This window comes from Phytophthora cinnamomi, assembly GCF_018691715.1.
Source record: "Phytophthora cinnamomi strain GKB4 chromosome Unknown Contig17, whole genome shotgun sequence".
Lineage (NCBI taxonomy): Eukaryota > Oomycota > Peronosporomycetes > Peronosporales > Peronosporaceae > Phytophthora > Phytophthora cinnamomi.
In genome coordinates, this window is record NW_027150950.1 from 228,301 (window position 1) to 239,937 (window position 11,637).

An 11,637-nucleotide genomic window follows, 5' to 3' on the forward strand; every position below is an offset into this window, starting at 1 on the left:
CGCTTCTGCCTCCGCTTCTGCCTCCGCTTCTGCCTCGGCTCCTGCCGAGGCTTCGGGTCAGCCGAGCAAGGTGGCTCGTGCTGCAGGTACGGCTTCAGCCGCCCGACGTAAAAGGTCGGATGGAGGCGCATGCTAGACGGTATGTCTAGCGTGTATGCGTTGCCGTGCCGTGCCAACACAGTGAACGGCCCGATGAAGCGCGGAGCAAGCTTGCTTGCTCCGAAATCCGAAACTGCATGTGTAGGCAGGTTTTGTGTAGCTAACAAAACTAATGAACCAACTTTAAATTCATTTGTGTTGCCTCTGCCCGGATTGTCTGCGTTCAGCTTCTGTTGATCAACAGAAGCTGCTATAGTGTCTTGGACAAACCGAATCACGGCTTGTCTTTTGGTGATGAAACTGATTGCATCCGAGCTGAAGTCATTCAGCTCGCTCTCCGCCAGAGGCCCGGCCTCTGCGTGGTTCTTTGCGGTGTCTGCGCCCTGCGCAGACCCGTGGTCTTTCTCCTTGTTGTTGGGGGCAGCTGACACTGTGCAAGTGTCAGCGGTTTTCTGCGGCTGCTGTATTGCAGTCGTAGATCCCCCCCCCCACTTAAAGTGGGAGCCATCACTCCGAGTAAACTCGGTAGACGTGGATGCCCCATGGCATTCACGTAGAACGGTGTATGCCCGGTCGAGGCATGCACTGAGTTATTGATGGCAAACTCTGCCATCGCTAAGCACTCGCTCCAGTAGTGGAACGAGTGAGCGTAGCTCTTCAACATATCGACGAGCACGCGATTCACGCGCTCGGTTTGACCGTCCGTCTGCGGATGATCCGCAGTCGACATGGAAAGCTGGCTCCCAAGAAGTGTAAACACTTCTTGCCACAGGTGCGCTGTGAAGCGCGGGTCTCTGTCCGACACGATGTCGGACGGCATGCCATGGTGTTTGAACACCTTGTCGACGTGCAGACGGGCCGTCTGCTTCGCGGTCACCTCTGCTGGCACCGCAGCAAGATGTACCATCTTGCTGAAACGGTCTCCAAAGACCACAACACCGGTGTTCCCTCCGCTATCCGGGGGAAGACCAAAGATGAAGTCCAAAGACATGGACTTCCAACACTCCGACGGAGTCGGTAGTGATTGCAGTGGAGCCTGCGCGAATGGCGCAGGCTTTACGCGTTGGCATACCTCGCAAGCACGGATGTACTTGCGCACCCACTTATACTGGTGGTGCCAGTAGAAGTCGCGCGTGAGAAGGACGTAAGTCTTCTCACGTCCGAGATGTCCCGCAGTCGGGGCATCATGATACTCGTACATGATCCTGAGTCGCAGGTCATGGTCATTTGGCACGACAACGCGATCCGCGTTGTCGTCGGCTGCATTGTAAAGCAGTAGTCCGTCGTGCACACGAAAGCGGTGTGCACGCGCTCGAAGGTGCTTGAGCAGCTTCTGACGGGACTTGTCAGAAGGCGCTGTGCCATAGGCCAGCAAGAGCTTCGCGTCCGCGTCGTGCGCGAACGCGGCCTTCACGTCATCCAACAGAGATGATGTGGGTTTGCTCGATCGCATGGCGTCAATGGCATTGACGTCAACAGCTTCTGCATAGTCCGGCCGACGTGATAACGCGTCGGCCACCACGTTCAATCTTCCGGGTTTGTATTCGACCCGGAAGTTATACTCCGCAAAGAATGAGAGCCATCTCGCCATTCTTTGTGAAATGTGTGGCGACTTCACTGCGGTGCGCAGTGAAGCATGGTCGGTGTAGACCACAAATGGTCTACTCCCAAGCAAGTACACTCGGAACTTTGCGAGTGCATACTTCATGGCAAGGAGTTCCTTGTCATGCACCGGATAGTTGCGCTCAGCTGGCTTCAGCTGACGCGATTGGTAGTAGACGACACGATCACGGCCCTCGTGATCGTGCTGCATCAACGCGCATCCGATCGTGAAATCGGATGCGTCACACACTGCGTGAAATGGGCGATCTTGGTCAGCCACTGCCAAGATCGGCGCCTCAGTCAAGCCCCGCTTGACTGCATCGAATGCCTTTTGGCAATCGGTTGTCCAATTCCACACAGCTTCCTTCTTGAGAAGCTTGACTGCATCGAAAGCCTTTTGGCAATCGGGTCTCCGATTCCACACAGCTTCTTTCTTAAGAAGTTGTGACAGCGGGCGGCTCTTGCCCGCATAGTCCTCCACGTACTTGCACAAGTACGTGGCCAAGCCAAGGAATTGCCTCAGTTCCTTGACACTTGAAGGCGTTGGCCATTCATTGATCACTCTGACCTATTCCGGGTCAGGGCGAACACCATTCTTCCCTACGAGACACCCGAGGACGGGTATCTCGCTCGCCCCGAAGATACACTTCTTCAGGTTCGCGTAGAGCTTATGCTTTCGCATAAGTTCAAGTAGCTTCCGGAGATGCACCCTGTGCATCTCTACGTCGGTCTTTCCGTCCACCGCCCGGCTCTGGATGAATACATCATCGAAGTAGCTCGGTGCGAAGTCGCGCACCGAGCGCAACAAGTGCGTCACGCACCTGTTGAAAGTCGCAGGGGCATTCTTAAGCCCCTGTGGTATTACTAGCCGCTCCCAGAGCATGCCGCTTGGCGTGCTCACTGCCGTGAGAGGGATATCGCTCTCACGCATTAGGATTTGATAAAATCCATCTCGCAAGTCGTGAGCACTGTAAACGGTGCTCCCGGCCATCGAATCGATGATAACATCTTTTCGCGGTATCGGCGTCTGCGCCGGTACCGTCGCATCGTTCAGCTTGTTGTAGGCATGAACGATGCGCCATCCGCCCTGTGGCTTCTTGACACAGAACGTCGGATCACTGTGCGGGGACTTTGATTCCCGCACTTGTCCTGCTTTGCGACGACTTTCAAAGAAGTCGTCGATCGCTTTCACTTGCTCTCGCGGCAGTGGCCACTGCCGCGTGACACAGTACTTCGTGCCCGGCACGAGATCAATCTCGTGCTGAATGCCCTTATCCTGCGGAAGCTCCGCAGGAATCTCTTCCGGGAGTACGTCTTTGTACTCCCTCAACAATTCGTAATAGGGACTCGACTTCAGCGAGTCCCAACCTCGTTCCTCGAAGCGCTCTCGCTTCGTCTTCGCACTGAGAGTATCTTCACTCACAGTGGTACTTCCCATGAAGAGCTGCCTCAGCTCTTCGCTCTCGCTCGCCGTTCTTTCGCTGTCCGAAAGAACGCAGACTTGCTCGATGCGTCCATCGTGCAAGTCCCGCGTGAAGCGCTTCCAGCTCATGGCTGGAAGCGAAGTCAACTCCGACGCCGTCGTCGGAGGACTAGCGAGTTCCATCTCACGATACTGGAATCCAGTATCGGTGCGCGTCAAGACGCTTAGCGTCTTGACATTCGGCGTCACCGCCGCAGTCTGCCCAGCAGACTGCTCTTGTTGCGTCTCGGTCCCGGACCGAGACTTGCGCAGCGTTTTCCGCTTGCGCCGTCTTCTTGTTGTGCGGAGCCGGGCTCCGCACAGTTGTTCTTCTGGTCCAGGCCCGGCCGTGGAGTGTCGTTTGCCGGCGGACCCTGTCCGCGGGCGCGCGGTATCAAGCCCGGTTTGACCGCATTTTCTTTCGTGCAGCCCGGCTGCACGACAGCATGCAAATTGCGTCAGTGCGGTACGTTTGTAACCGCCCGCACTGTTTGCAGCGTCAACTCCCGGAGTTGACACACCTTCGTCACCTCGACGCCAACCATTGGCGGAGCCCCTCATGACCGAGGGTGCGTCGGCTCCGGGAGCCGACGCGCCGTTGTCGACCTGACCTCTTGGGGTCAGGGACTGCCCCTTACACGCTTGAACGTGGCTGTTGGTTCCCGGAACCAACACATCTTTTTCTTCCGACGTTGACAGCATTGCCGACGCGGGTTTCAATTGTGCGCGCCCTCCCGCACTCCTTGGGTACTCCGGGACAGCAGCATAAAGCGCTGTCTCGACTGGTGAGCCGCGCGCACCTGTTGGTGCGTGCGCTGCGGTAACAGGGCCATCGCTCTCTGTTCCGCTGTCGCAGCAGAAGCGCACGAGCGTGCGCTTCTTCCAGTCTATCACCGGATCATGCCGTGCAAGCCACGGCATGCCCATTACCACGTCGAACTTATCGTCCAGGTCCAGGACGATAAAGTGTTCGACAAACACTCGTTGTTTGTACGAGAAGCGCACGTTCACGACGCGCTTCTCGGTCTTCACGATGGCACCTGTTGCCAATCGAACTTCCAGAAGACTTCGAGGTACATTTACCTCCTCGAAGTCAAGACTCGGTAAACTCCGCAGTCGAACAAAGTTGTTCGACGCGCCCGAATCTACCAGAGCGCGAAGAGAGTCACTCGCTCTCTTCGAGTAAACCTTCAAGATGACAAGGTTCGGCCTGTCATCTTGTTTCTTGCAGTGAGAACTGTTCTCACTGGGGGCTGCAGTCCTCAGTGTCGCGTGCCCGATGTCCGCACGCGCGACTGCATTACCAGTAGGACGCCCCGCGCCTACTGGATGTTCGCGTTTTTTGTTGGCCCGCGGCGATGCCTAGCATCGCCACGACGGCCACCTCCAGGGGGGGCGTGGCAGCTGTGCACTCCCGTGCAAAGTAACCGATCCTTCCGCAACGGAAGCATCGCACGTTACCTCCCTGCTGCTGGTAACCAGCAGTTGTTGCGTTCGAGAGGTCCATTGGTTCCGGACCTCCCGTCCTCGCTACCGGGTGCGGTTGCGGCCTCGGCACGTTCACATGCAGTTTAGCCTGCCGCAGGCTAAACTCTTCTTGCATGGCAAGAGTAATCGCAGCTTCGAGAGTACTCGGGTACTCTCGGAAGAGATAGGTCTTCACAGGCCCATCTCTAAGCCCCTTCATGAACGTGACGACCTTGGTCGCCTCGTCAATTGGATAGGTCACGATATTTGATACCAAATATCGTGCGTGCTGCGCGTAAGCATGGACGTCATGCTTACCCTGCTGAAGGTCGCGGAACTCCGCCCTCGACCGGAACTCGTTTTGCGGGGGCTCAAACGCTTGTCTGAGCTCCTCTTTAAACACTTCGTACGTGCTGAAGCACGTAGGATCGGAGAGTCGGCGTCCATACGCCCAACTCCTTGCGCGTCCGCCAAGGCAGGACATGGCGAACGCGACCTTCGACAGCGGGTCGACGATGCGTCGAGCCGCTATGGCTGTGTCGAGTTCGACAAGCCATCGGAGGAGAGGCTCGCCCTCTCTTCCCACGTAATTGCTTACGCTCAACTTTAACGGTTGAGCACGCGGTGTCGTCCCTGACGACGCCGTCACTGAGGAAGCAGCATCACGCTGCTCCTTCATGATGAAGCCCAGAGCAACACCATGTTGCTCCGTCGGCGATAGCGTACGCAGCATTGTAGCTATCGCCGCTTCTCCAATGACTGTTGACAGTCGTTGGAGGGCCTCCCATTCTGGGTCAGACAGGTGGGGGCAGTCAGCGCGTGCAACATGCGTTGCAGGCGTGTTGGAGCTCTCCATGGGCACCTCCGTGCTCATGTGGTTCTCGGCTCCGCGTTCGTACACCGCGTACGAACGTCAAGCAGTCGGTCGTTGGACGGACTACAAAGTGCTACCAGGTGTAGTGGGTCTAACTTGACTCACTACTTTAGCTTACACGTTGCGCAACGTGTATGAGGAAGCGTAAGTACTTAGTAATTACTTAGGTTAATTATATTTGAATACACAAATATAAGTTAACTTAGACGAGACTCCAAGTAGCTAGTTTAAGGTAAAATGAGAACTGTATTGCTTGTAAATTGATCTTCCTCTAAAATCTGCTAAAAACTGTTTATCATCTATGAAAGGGTTGACAGCGGCTGGCTGTCAGAGCCCCGCTAATATGCATGTCTCTGATTGGTAGAAAGATGCTGCTTTCTACCAATAGGATCTGTGGGTATGTGTGGACCACTCATTGTGGTGGTCCACTTCAATGTATCCATCGGTGTGTCTTACACCAATGTGAGGAAGTATCCAAAACGTTTAACAGATAACCTATCTGTTAAATTCACAAGTGGTTTGCAGCCACTTGTACGTGTAACCCCGTTACATCCTGTACGTGGGTGTTCCCCATGTGATCTGGTCAGTGAGCCTGGGTCTTAAGCTTAACTAATCGAACTCTCACCAGTAAAAAGTGGTTGCCCGGGCATAGTCTCAGCCAATTAAGTGTCTTCGCAGTTAAGCCAATAATGCCGGAGCAAACGGAGACGGAGGGAGATTCGCGAGCAATCGGGGCCGTCTCCATCTGCATAGTTACGTCGAATGGGAGACTTTAAACCTGAGGACATATTGTAGTTTGTAGTAGGCCGTCAGGTTTGAACTGAGAGAGGCACGGGCATCGGGCTTTCCCGATGCTTGCCTTCTCCTCCATTCATTACATCCCTCGGCAGATAGTGTAAGGATGTGCAGATCCTTTCCTTTGATTGAGTAGTACTTTACCGGATTTTAAGTAAATTAGCCAATGACTTGCTGGTATGTTGCTTTAATTAGCCAATTGTGTGCCTTAACACTCCCACTAAAGGAGCTGCCACATCTTTGTGCTTAACTTCAACTTCACTTCAACCTGATAACCTCGCTTCAATTTGATTGAGTATCATTCAGGGATTTTTCATTTCTGATCTTTGCCTTCGCCAAACTTTCTTACTGGGCCTCTTACATCAACGGATTTCCTTAGCGTGCAGCCTCTGTTATAAATAACGGTGACATCCACGTTTCTGAGCTGAGTTGTATTATCAGCCACTTAAATAAATTTCGCAGTGCAACTTGGCCAATATGCATCTTGTAACCCAACATTCAAGTTGTGGGTGACAGCCTAATTTTCGGATCTCAATTTCTCAACTGTTCTCACCCGTTGACCTGAGAGTCGATTAACCAATAGTCAGCCTGCAAGCCAATGCTCAAGTTCAGGCTGCCTAACTTGATTTTCTGATTTTCTGAGACATAACTACAGAACTTTCTAACACTTACACTTAGGCTTTGTATGTAGCCCTACGAGCTCCCTTGGAGTGCCGTGAGCGCCACTGCTCACGATTTGCCACTCGCCCTCTCACTTCATCACTTGCTCTGGCGCAACCACATGGTCCCACCGCAAACCTGCCTTCGGACGGGGGGCTGGCCAGGTCTCTCCTATTCTTTACCGGTAGATGCTTAGGCTCCGTAGGCCATAGACGCCCTGTGCGGGTTTTACGCCTTAGCTGCGCTCATGGTGGGCTCTGGGAGGGGCTTAATGTCGCAATTATTTGCGTCCGGTTCAGTTCCAGGTTATGACCAATTAATTGCATTTGAGTTGAAGTCTAAAGAGAATATTAATTTTCGTAATAATCCCAAATAGACTCTACAATTAATTGTTTAGCTTTTGTTTAACCTTCATTCTGGTTCTTGACTTCAACTTTAATCTGTACTTGACTTCAATTAAATTATGACACTCCACGGAGGATACCGCCACACAACTTCAATTTTGAAGCTGATTATCATGGCGTGATGGTCATGACGCACCACGTTGACGCCCATTGTCACAAACTTTTCTTTTTCCGGTAATTCTCTGAAGACCAAACTTTGACATAATAATGATGTAGGCCCAATGTATTAATTTTATTGCTTTTCCTCTAAATTCTTTACTCCCATGAGGTTGCGTAATTTTTCAAATTGCGATTGTGATAATGCCTTGGTTAAAGCATCAGCTACCATGTCATTTGTGTTGCAATATTGGATTGTAATATTGCCAGCTTCATGCGCTTCTCTAGCATACAGATCCCTTATCTCGATGTGCGTTGTTGATGAATGACTCCATGGATCTTTAATAATACTGATTGAAGCAGTATTATCACGCCAGCAACTGACCGGCATCCTTTGGTTGTATCCTTTTTCCTTAATTAGAAGGCGTAGCCATTCACTTTCTCGTACACCTTCACTAGCAACAACTAATTCAGCCTGCGCTGTGTTCAGGCTGATGCCGTCTTGCCGGCTACTCTTCCATGTGATGCATGCACCAACGAGGATCGATACATATCCTGTTACAGACTTCCTATCTTCATTAGCATTCGTGAAGCTCACATCTGTGTACAGTTTGACCTCTAACTTAGCAGTACTTCCATCGTATAATAAACCGTACTTCGATGTTCCTTTCAAATACTTGCGTACTCGCTGATCCGCCCTCCGATGAGTCTTATTATAACAAGAGATAAACTTACTGAGCTCTCTTACGGCGTTAGCAATATCACGCCATGTGCCTCTTACCAGGTACATCAGTGACCCTACCAACCCTCTGTAATCAACTGGCTGCACTGCTACCTGCGCAGGCGTCAGCTTGGCCTCTTTCTGTAGCACTACACTTTTTGCCTGTGGTGTAGGCTCAACACTGCAGTCTCTCATTTCGAACGTTCTGAGCAAATCCAGTATATACTTGTGACAGGCTAAGCAATTTCCCCTCTCTATCGCGCTGGATCTCCATCTTCAGCAGATAATGAATCTCGCCGAGATCTTTCATTTTGAATCGTGCTGACAGCTTCGCTTTTAATTCGTTTATAGAGGATACATGCGAGCCCGCAATAGTCAGGTCAGCAGCATAGACACAGACAATGAGCTTGTGCATTACTCCATTACCTCCCACTTTTTGAGGTACAAACAATATTCCTTCTTGCACCTCACAAAACCCAATAAGCTTAAACAAATATTGAGAACCCCGGACCAGATACGGGGGGCCTGCTTTAGGCCGTACAGACGTTTCAGTAGCTTACATACTAAATTACACGATCCATTCCTGAAGCCCGCAGGCTGATGCATGTCGATCTCTTCAAATAGCACTCCATTTAGGAATGCCGTAGATACATCCATTTGGTGCAAGTGCAAACCCTCAATTGTCGACAAGGCCAATCGTAACCGAAGTGATTCATAGCGTGCGACAGGCGAGAAGACCTCTTTGTAGTCGACTCCATACATTTGCGTGTTCCCCTGCACAACTAGCCTAGCTTTAAATCTTTCTACCGATCCATCAGCGTGGTACTCCACGTCAACGAGCCAGTGACTTCCGAGAGCCCGTCTCCCTTCCGGGAGCGGCACGAGCACCAAGTGCTATTAGCCATTAGCGCTGTGTACTCTGTGCGCAATGCGGCAACCCAGAACCTTGCATAAGGGCCACTTAGCGCCTCCTTAATTGACTTAGGGATAGGAATGACCACTATATGCTTAGCCAACAGATTGATCTGCTTTATGTATACTTGCAACCTAGGGCTTCATCGTCGTGGCCGCTTGGCAGGTGGGGCATCAGGTGGACTTGCCTCGCCGGACTCGTCTCCCACTTTTCCGCTACTGGCTCCCACTGTGTTACTGTTCGGGTTTGTATCCATATAAACCGCATCCGTGACATCACGGACGCGTTTCCCTAACGTTCTTATGTCGGCCTCTTCAGCTTCCGTCAGACTACTTTTGTCTGGAGGAAATGACCCCTCTATCATTATTTTTGTCGTGACTGGGTCGAACCTGACATCGCGTGCCACCAAAAACTTGTTGTTCTTCACATCGAGTAACTTATAGCCCTTATAGCCATCTGATATTCCGAGCAGTTTGTATTCAAGTGCACGGTTGCTCAACTTTTTGTCCTTTACTTTTGTCTTTGGTATGAATGCATAGCACATGCTGCCCCAAATATGCAGTGTTAACCCATTTGGCTTCTTAGCATACAAAACTTCATAGGGGCTTACCATTTTACGTGTAGCACGGGGCGTTATCAACCATCCGGTTCGCCAGTATTCGCATTAGTCGTTCGTGTCCGACATGCCCTAATCTGAGATGCCACTCTTTCAGAACCGACCGTATATTATGCCGTTGATTGGCCACCGCGAATATGGGCTTTGTCTTAGCCACCTTTTGACTCGGTATATAGTATACTACTCCTATGGCTACGGCTGCGAAGAGCAGCTTATTACCCTTTCCCAGAAAAAAACAGGAACTCTCCTGTCTCAGGTTGAATGTGGCTGAATCCATGCCGGGCCAAGTAATACGCACTGAGAAGATTACTCCCATAGCACGGGTCATATGCAACTTCAGTCAACTTAACATTGCGCATAGAGCCTTGAGGTGTAAACACATCTTGTTGTATTGAACCCGTCAGACCACTGCTAGATGTTGTACCATTGTCGTACGTAAATGGCTGACTCGCACCACATCGTAGGCCGCTGAACCAACCTCGATCCGCACTTATTGCGTGGCCAGCCCCTGTATCTACGATCCACAATGATCGAGTTAGTATCACTCTCTTTAGTATAGTCAGATACCCATGGTATCGGCGTCGTACCTCTCGCTCGACTGCCTGTAGGTCTGGCACACTCGTCAGTGATTAGTCATCTTCTCCTTCTCCCATGGGTACATCCCCGTCGTCTCTGAACAGTATCCCGTCCACCTGTGAGTGGTAGCCACTCTCAACACTCATCTCCAGTGTTGTCTTCTCGCTGAGTGACTTACCGGCCGTCAGGTTGAGAAGAGGGCTCGATGACACGCCGTCTTCAGCCCCACCAACCTTAACAGCATGCAGGCCCACCAAATTAGCCTTCTTCGCCTTCTTGGTACCAGGGGCGGTCTTAATGTCCGTCCGGTAGCGTTGACCACCGGGACGGGCAGCGTTGCGATCCGCCTTCATAATCGGACAGGCCTTCTTGAAGTGACCTGGCTCGAAGCAGTAGAAACACTCAACACCATCAGTGCCCTTTCGCTTCAAACCAGTCTGCTTCACTGAGCAGCTCTTCATAGCTTTCTTCTTCTCGATGTACGGTGCCACTTCTTGGCGTGACTTGTCGCCGAACACACGCCTCAGCCCCATCTCCACATCAGCGATCGTGAAGGTCGCGTTCGTCATTGAGACAGAACTCGCCCACAGTTCGCTGGGTAGCTGCGACAGGACCTCGATCCATCCATAGCCATGTCTTGGCCACCATCTCCTGACCTACCCGTGCCTAAGTCTTTCTGTTGATCTCGTTTCTTAGCTTCTTCAGGCGAGCAAACAGTGATCCAACATCCTTCCAGTTGGAGGCCAGTACACGGCTCCACTGCTTCATCAGCTCGATGAGCCCCGCAGCATCCCCCAGACCGTATGCCTGCTCTAGAAGTCCCCACACTTCACATGGGTCCATCTTCGAGTCCGTATCGGGGAGAGGAACCCATTCGGCAGCGCCTGATTGAACCGGTTCTGCATCGCAGTGCGGGCCCGGTTCCAGTGCGCCAGCTCCCAGCGCCCGTCACGCACCGCCTCTACTGTCGCATCGTCCCCAGAGGGGACGGCTGGCTTCTCTGGTCGTCCACGTAGCCATCAGGACCGTGGCGTCAGGTTGCTCCTTTTTCCAGTAACTTTCTTAAGTACGCCTGGTCGAAATCATCGATGTGCGTGCGCACCTTATCCTTCCACATAGTGAACTCCTGCTTGTTGACAGAGAACCGCTCCAGGCCAAGCGAAGAGTTGGGCTTCGGACTTTGAGTCATCTCGGGCGAGGGGGGGGGGGGGGTCCTTGGTCGTGTTTGAAATGTTGTAGTTTGTAGTAGGCCGTCAGGTTGGAACTGAGAGAGGCACGGGCATCGGGCTTTCCCGATGCTTGACTCCTCCTCCACTCATTACATCCTTCGGCAGATAGTGTAAGGATGTGCA